Source organism: Homalodisca vitripennis, chromosome 2 (genome assembly GCF_021130785.1).
Source record: "Homalodisca vitripennis isolate AUS2020 chromosome 2, UT_GWSS_2.1, whole genome shotgun sequence".
In the NCBI taxonomy this organism is placed as follows: domain Eukaryota; kingdom Metazoa; phylum Arthropoda; class Insecta; order Hemiptera; family Cicadellidae; genus Homalodisca; species Homalodisca vitripennis.
The window spans coordinates 15,408,025-15,416,853 of NC_060208.1; positions in this window are offsets into that span (position 1 = coordinate 15,408,025).

The window sequence follows — 8,829 nt, forward strand, 5'->3', positions numbered from 1 at the left end:
AAAACGCCACAGTACCGTATAGGTTTCTATTCTGGAATCAATCAACGTAGGGCCGATCCTGATAGTACAGTAGAACTAGGGGTATAATGTTTATTGTAGTGTCTGGTATCTGACGATGTCTCAGACTTCACTCCTGGAATAAAACATAAAAAGGCGTTTTAATTCGATCTTTTGGAATATGTTCTAGTATAAATCTTTACTACCGTTATTATAGCTAGTTTTGTTTATATGGGTTAAATATTGTTAAATATGAAACTATTTTGGATTAGAAAGGAGCTAATTGAAGGTGGAAGAGAAGACAAATTGGATGAAGATATTAATAATGATAGACTTTTGTGGAAAGGAAACAAACGTGATGAACAATAATGAAATGATAAAAAATACATCAAATATTGTGCCATTTGAAAGTTTATTAAGATTACTAGGAAATTTGTTAACTTTAAATAATTGGAAAATATTTGTTATGAGTTATGATGTAATTTTTATTGTTTCATTTGAAAAATCTGTCAAAGCTACTAAGGAATATTATGTTTAAATACAAAGCACGTAACATTTTCCTTAGTTTTACGCCTCCTGCGATGTGTATAGTTTTACTGTGTATCGCGCTTTTTTTTTAAATCTGGGGTGCTAATTATTCACGAAGATATGATTCTCAAGTTTGAATTTTATACGTACAACTACGTTTGTTGTAAAATTGTTGACACGGACTAGTCCATCACCGCATGTTGGTTTGTTCATTTATGTAAATTTTTAATTTTATATATACTAAATACAATATTTTTGCACCATGAAAAGGGGATGGATTATTTGAAAATAATATTATATTCTTGTAACAATTAGATATGACAAATTTCCAAAACCCTAACAGTTCGCGATCATAATTAATAACGTTTCAACGAAGAATACTGAAACAGTTTTAAATCTATTAAGGTATTCTTAAAAGCGAGTGACCGAGCAAATATTTATCAAATAAAAGGAACTGGTTTCCGATTCCACTAATACGACATTAAATCGTTGTTTGATTGCTCAGTGTGAGACTTGCTTTGATCTTTCGCGTTGCGCAAAATGAAACGAGGAAATGTCAATAACACTAAAAGTCCTGTATCACTTTATATTGAATGAAAGGACCTCAACGTCAAATTGCAATCAGTACCTTGGTGAATCCTTTGGTGAGCCTTGATAGAAAATCAGTTTGCAATACCTTTTGAATGATTACATATATTTTCATTCGTTTGTTGTTAGTATTTCATTTAACTTTCTTGAAACTAAAACGAAGTACATTCAAAACAAATATAGAAGTACGTAACATAAATTTGTGCCCATGTTTTTGTAAGTTCATTATTACAATACGTACCTGTAGTGTTCCTTACATTGGCCAATTGAACAATTTATGAGATTACGAAAACGTCACTGATATTGTGTTGCTACTAACAAAATTAAACATCCATAAATTTTAAATTTCGAATAAAAAGAACCAGTTTAAAAATAGTAATAACAAATAAAGAAATACTTGATTAACAAGCTGGGGGTGAAATAAAAAACAAATTAAATCTTAACTTCCCGTCTGAATATTTTAAATTAAAACAACAATGAATGGTCTGTTTGACTACAGGAGTAAATCCAGCTCATCTCCATTTATTTAAATACGGAACTGAATTTTCCATCTGCACCAGAGCAACTCACCTTGATGTGATGGCAGCAGAAAAGTTTAGGAATTTATTGTTGCTACAGTTTCGTATTTGAAATTTCTTTGTTTACAACAGTTTTACGTATTGTAAGAAAGAAAGAATATAATACATTGTTATAAGGGAATTTAAATCTCTATTTAAATTGTATTGTATGGAAATGGTACCTTTTGGTATTCAGATTTTAATTCTTCACCTATTCGTAAAGAACTATATAAATCAAGAATTCGAGTAGTAGTGGACTAACAGAATTTAATTGATTTAATCATTAGTTTTTACTTCCGTCAAATACTATACATTGAAACTCTACGAGAAAAAGTTAGAAATAATAATATCGTTGAAACTGTATATACGTAAATACTAGAACAAAATTATGAGTGTTTTACAAGACTCGTACTTCTGAAAATGCACAACAAAATTCTAACGCCAAAATTTCAGTGTTAATTATATTATTTTTAAGATATGCGTTGAAAAAATCTGACATATAAAATAATATGCTTATTCTTAACTTTTAAATACGAGTATCATTACCATAACGTAAACGAAGAGGCCCTCATTTAAATTGAAAAGGAGCCAAAAATAAATAAACATTAAGAGACATAAAAGGCCAGAAGTGATTAGAATCATTCATCAGCTCGTAGCCAAAAAGTGAAATGATCTAGATTAAACATCTGTTAGGCTCTAAAACTAATGCTCAAAGCATATCGTTAGGCCATTAACCCAAGAAGATATTTTATCGTACAGCAAAGGAGATTTTCCCTCATTCCTACAATTTTAAAAGTAAGTCTTTTTTCAGAAATGATTATTCATTCTCCACAAATCCTTTCTGTCTCAATTATTCCACCCACGACTAAAGTATTAGAAAAGTATTCTTTGCGATAATACTTCAGTTTATGAAGAAGTCCAAACAGTTTTCAGATAACCAGTTTACCTTCAGAAACAGCAAGTCGACGATAGACGGCGTAGTCATGTCTAGTCGATAAGGTAGTGGAGGGGCTAGAATGTCGTTGATTCCATAATTAGTGTGCTTCTCAACTCAAAAAAAAAAATTTGACCGTGCTGTCCCAACTGTCACTGCAGTACATGAAGTATTGGAAAAAACTGTACTGTTTAATATTGCTTGGAATATTCCTTAATCAAGGATTGACCTAGAATGACCACATGTTTGGTCAAAATTGTTCTCAATCTTTAATGTTTTAAGATATTTGGCTAACTATTGCAATGTTCAGTTTCTAATGGCAGTGAACTATGGAAAGGTTTACCCCAACCTCACCTACGGGTTGGTGTTGTGAGGAGCTTGTGGAAACAATGAATTCATAAGAGCATTTACACTTCAAAAACAAGTGATTCGTTGATTGCAAAGAGAGATTTGTAAGAAATCCTTTATAAAATTAAAACTGTTAACACTGTCGTGAGTCTATATGTTGGAAATAACGTTGTTCAGTGTATCTAAATGTCCTATTACACGTGGCCTACATATACCTACGTATGCTACTAGAGGGAGAGATGACTACCAAACTGGGAAACACAGAACAGTAATCTATGAAAATTTGCTCCCAGAACGTCTAATATGTTAAAAACTTGTTAAAACACGTTTTAGAATTAAAAACATTCTATAATCCTAACGAATTTTCGGAATACGACTGGAAAACCGCCCAAGAAGAATGACACCGTTGCTACAGGTGGTGGGAGGACTGGAAAATGGAAGGACGTTTGTATGAGTAGATTGTATGTTTAAACGAGAATCTTGTGTTACGCATCTCAAAATGTTATTTACAAATATATCATGACTTTCGTTTTGCATTGTAGGATTTTTATCAGAATAAAAGAATGATCCGATCTGATAAGATGTAACCTTTTAAAAGTTTTATATAATATTATCTCCATATAGGGACGCAATAATCATTTCCAATGATTGACACGTTTTTTTTACACAGTGAAGGCATGCTCATCTGTGGTGTGCAATACACTTCTATGATCCCAGTGAGTGGACTTGACTCTGAGATTCCATATTTCGCTATTGTCAGTCAATAGCTTATTAGTAAGGGTTCACAAGTAAATCCGCCTTGATGTCACCTCTGTTCACCTTTCGGATTTCATCGTGCCGAGATCCAAACTGGACCAGAGGTGCGTTATTGGCTGTACTTACAAGTACAGTATGAGTAAGTAAAAGTAAAATTTTGCTATGAAAGCGTTTTAAAACAAATACTTTTTACTTTAATTTATACTGAAACTAATGAGGTATTGCATAATATAAGAATTCATTAACTTAAACCAAACGTCCTAAAACTTCAAAAAATTTCTCAATTGATAGCTAATAAACTAGACTTCTAATTAACTTATAAGTTTTAAAACGGTATTCTAACTTTCTTACTACGTGTCTCGTCACTTTCCAGGTAATCTTTACTGAACAAAGATTACTTCTAGAGTAGCTTATAACAATAATCAATCATATTTTAAGTATTTTACATGTGTAAATTTAATATTAAGTATCACCACTTGTGATATATATGTGCACATATAATAAGTGTCACATCTAATAAGTATAAACAATTATTAGTTTTGAAAGTGGTCTTGTAATGCAAAATACAACGAACAACTGATAAATAAACAAAAAGTAAAGATAAAAATATAATTTCGAAGCATTTTTTGCTCATGAAACTTTTTAATCTTTTTTGTATGTAATTATTTTCGGAATTTTAGCACATTCACCTTTAGCAAATGAAGCTTAACAGTGTTAATTTGAATGTAAATGACCCAACGTTGGACTTAAGTTTCTCTTCCCTTAATCACTATAAGAATTCCAAATTTATTAATTTTGTGGATTATATATAATAGGTATTGCTCAAATGCTAATAGGCACTAATTAAACTGCAGGATTCAAGTTTGTAAAGTTAATTGGTTGAGCATAAGTGAAGGACATTTAAAAATGTAATTTCTGTATTTTTGTGAACTGTCTAAATGTTTACACGATATCTGGGGCTGTGCCTTGAAATTGAACAGAAAGCTTCATTTCTACATACAACATATTGAGGTTCTTATCAATCCATTGGGATTGGCTGAGCGTTAGCAACAGCTTTTACATTGTTACTACGAGTAACCATGATTCTAACGTGAAATTTATGTTAGGCATTCATTTGTAAATAACTGAGAAATATCTTATTACATTTTATCGTGTGAAGTGCTGTGTGTTGCCTACGTGCCCTAATACATACATAACCATCAATTGGTGATTTGATGATTGAAGACTAGACATGATTTTAGTGTGATCATAAAAGTTCCTTATCTTTTACATAAGAAATACATCCAACTAATTCGGAAAGGAATTTTTTTCTAATTTTTAATTATAATTACAATTCAGTTAATGTGTAGCTTCTTAGTAACTTCCGTAACTAAGATGTAATATCTCATTACGCTGTAACACGCTCAACAAATCCGCCCTAACAAATGTGAGGGCATCACAAGCGAGGCAGACACCTCAGTCCCTGTATAATGGACAATGTTGCCGCAGTGTTGTTGGATATTGCTTGACATAAGTCACCGAACATAACATTGTAAAACTTGGCGTATAAACCAGGGCCGTTACGTAAGTTCAACAAATTCCACTCTAGATGACCGACTTCGCACCTTTTATTACATCTTCCTGCATAATATTGCATAAATTTATTACTGTTTTATATTTCACAGTATTCATGAGGTAGTTCTGAATAGTTTATATAAATGAATTACTGGTTACCGCTGATATTATACAGATATACCAACACTGAAGGAACTAGGCAAACGAAAAGAGGTAGTGCCATGTTTTGTGTTTCATTTTCAGATCATCATGGTTCATTAAACTATATCCTAAATTTGTGTATATAGCTTTGCTACACTGTGTGCATTTGGTAAAACATTTATAATAAATTCAGTAATTATAGATTTTTTTGACTAATTTACATTTCTTTAAAATTGTATATGTTGCCCGGTTAATGATATATAAATAAATATTAATAACATGTATGCAGAGTTAAAAACTGAATTTGAAGTATACAATAATATTTATATTCTGTGAATATACTCGACTGACATGAACGCTCATGAAACATGAAAACGTGAGGTCTAAATAAAAATACATCATTATGCCTTGCGCAACAACTTAGTGCTTACGTATGTAAACGAGTATATAAAATCGTATTTTATAAAATAGTTTCTTAATTTTACTATATTAAATGTATGCACAAGTAAAAAGACCTTCAATGTATTTGGTACTTTTGGCACTGAATAATAATAAATTACAGATACAAATATTTTATTATGTTTTCATAAATATTCTTTTATTTACAATTAAACACTAAGAAAAGGTTACAGTATCTAAACGCTGAACTTACAAACTAACCGTAATTAATTGCTTAAAAAAAAATGTTATATTGTTATATTAAACCAGAAGCAATAAAATATTATCTCGTAGGTGTTCATTAAGAAACTGTTCTCATATTGAGGGCTCCGATTTAATAAAACCTAGTATGTACAAAGCTTCAAAAGCGGAGATGGCTTACAATGTTATCTTGTAAATATGTGCAACGCCATTTACTACACTGTGAGGATATGTGTTTGAAGCCGATGGAAAACAGCTAGCTAAGTTTTTCATTTGGTACTCGTTCATTTTTCTGAGGTACTAGATAACATATTAAAATGGATTTTTCAATTTTTGATTTAAAAACATAAATTGATTTTATATTTATAAGAAAATATTTATATACATATTATTGGCTCAGGTATAAAATTAATTCAACTACGTGTTTTTAAATAAAGGATTTATATACTCATGTAAAATTACGTAAAGATAAAGCAGTTTGATTTCATGAATCTTTTTTAACGTATATCTACTAATCTCAGTGTACGAGAACATTCTAATACTGCAATAACATAATTCAATAATAATAAATAAAATGGCATTTGTAATTTTAAAATAATTCTTTCAATATAAATAACTTTTTAGTAGCACATAGAACCTAAAAAGCACAAATTGTAACTAGAGGTTTGAAGCCACAGTATTACTCGAGGTTTCCGGCAATATATGAAGTAGATTGAAATGAAAACTCCCATTCCCAGAGTCCGTTGTTTGTGGAGTTGAATTATGTACAAGTTTTAAAGGATACTTGAAACCACAACCACTCTTGCTAAAACTCATCTAGAGTCCAATCTTGAGTACTACAATCTTGCAGCTTGCCATTATTAAACTCTGTTAATGACGCAACTGGTCCTTCTTTTTAAACGGTGGACACTGCCTGACTGTCCTTCCGTTTATGAGAGAACTATTAATATAAATGTCTTAGATACTTCAAACTTTGACATTCAAGCAAGGATTTTGACGTTAAGATGTCAAAGGACTGTCTGCATGTCTGTCCTTTGTGCTTTAACTCTTTATATTTGAATCATACGTATATCAGCATAGGTTTCTCTTACCCAAAAAAAGAACTGCATTGATCCTTTTGATCAACAAAGAGCATTCTGTTGATCTGTGTTTTCTAGAAAGATCGTAGAGCCTTAATTATATGGCACATTCTCTAGGATCAAATAGTACAGACACCGCGATGTACGCACTAATCACTAAGTTACCGGTAGATCCAACATTAATTAATTTGAGATTTTTTATTCTTGCATACAAAATAATATCGGAAATTAATTAGATAATAATGCATATTATTCATTGGAATTTGGCTAAACGTTAGCAAATATTTTCACATTGGCCTTGTGGGTAGTAAGGAAAACAAGTAAAAAATAAAATAGCATAATAAATAAATGTTATAGTAAGACACGTTAATATCCCAGCACATATAACATCATTTTACGTCGACTTGTAGTGTAAACTTTGTATTATTCATACACTGATTTTAAAACAAATATAATGAAAAAATGTAATATAATTTGTTGTAAGATATCTCGAGAAAGATTTTATCTGTAGACATAAAGTTTTGTATAACACTTCATTTCTATATTGACAAGAATGAGTTCTATGATGGTGCATGTCCAATTAGGGAATGTGGCTGAGCATCACTAAAAGCAGACACAATTTATCATTTGTTTACCTGGGGCATATGAAATTTGTATATGCATAGCTGTGTGCCGGTCCGCATTAATAATGAAATAAGCTAAATAATTAAGCAACCTCAGCCTAGCCTGGTAAACACCACTTGGTGTGGCTTATACCTACCTTGTTTATGAAGATAATACGTACAAGGACCTGCTAATAACCTTATGTAACATGATTTGGGTGGGAGGGAGGAGGGGATTGGTAAACATAAGTAGGAACGAAAAGAAGTGTAAATTGGTTGTTATAATTTAATATTTATTTTCATATACTTTCACTTTTTTAAATGATCAGGCTTTTGTCCTATAAAATTTTTCATCCTATATTATCTGTAAAAATGTAGGATACATTTATTAAACTTGAAATATGTAAAAACTAACTAATTATATTGAGTTTTTCTACACTTAAGCCATTATATTGAGACAAAAGAGTCAGTATTTATGTAATAAAATTGTTTACTAACAGCTATTTAGTATTTTTTAGGATAAAAGCATAACTCTCCATAAGTATTTTAAGAGCGTTTAAATAATAAATTACGAATCAGGAACAAGATCTAGGGTTTCTCGATGACGAAGGTGCGATAGTCCTGAGGATGTGAGAAATCCGGATAGCTACGTGATTAATCGAGACCCCTAGCTTAGTCGGCAGGAAACTCACATCTCGTTATTTTTACAGAGGTTTCATATCAAATCTTCCTTTAAGTTCAAGGTAATAACTCGTCCGTAGTTTTTACGAGCAAAACCACGTTTTTATTCCTTCATGACGACATCAGCAAGTCGTGTAACCAGTCCATTGAAATATTCCAAGCGATTTCTAACTCATTTGTAATGTTTCTACAAATTTTAAAATTAATTTTGTAGATCGAATATAGTGGATACAATATTATTTATAAAATTAGATTTTGTATAAATGTGGTAATATGTGATGTAAAAAGAAAAATTATTAGGTTGAAACATACGTTTACAGCAAAAAAAGTACCACATTCTAGTTTGCTACATCAATCTCATGAGCTTGCGTGAAGGCATTGTGGTATCACGCCATAGAAAATGTCTTTTAACTCCTAAGAAACAG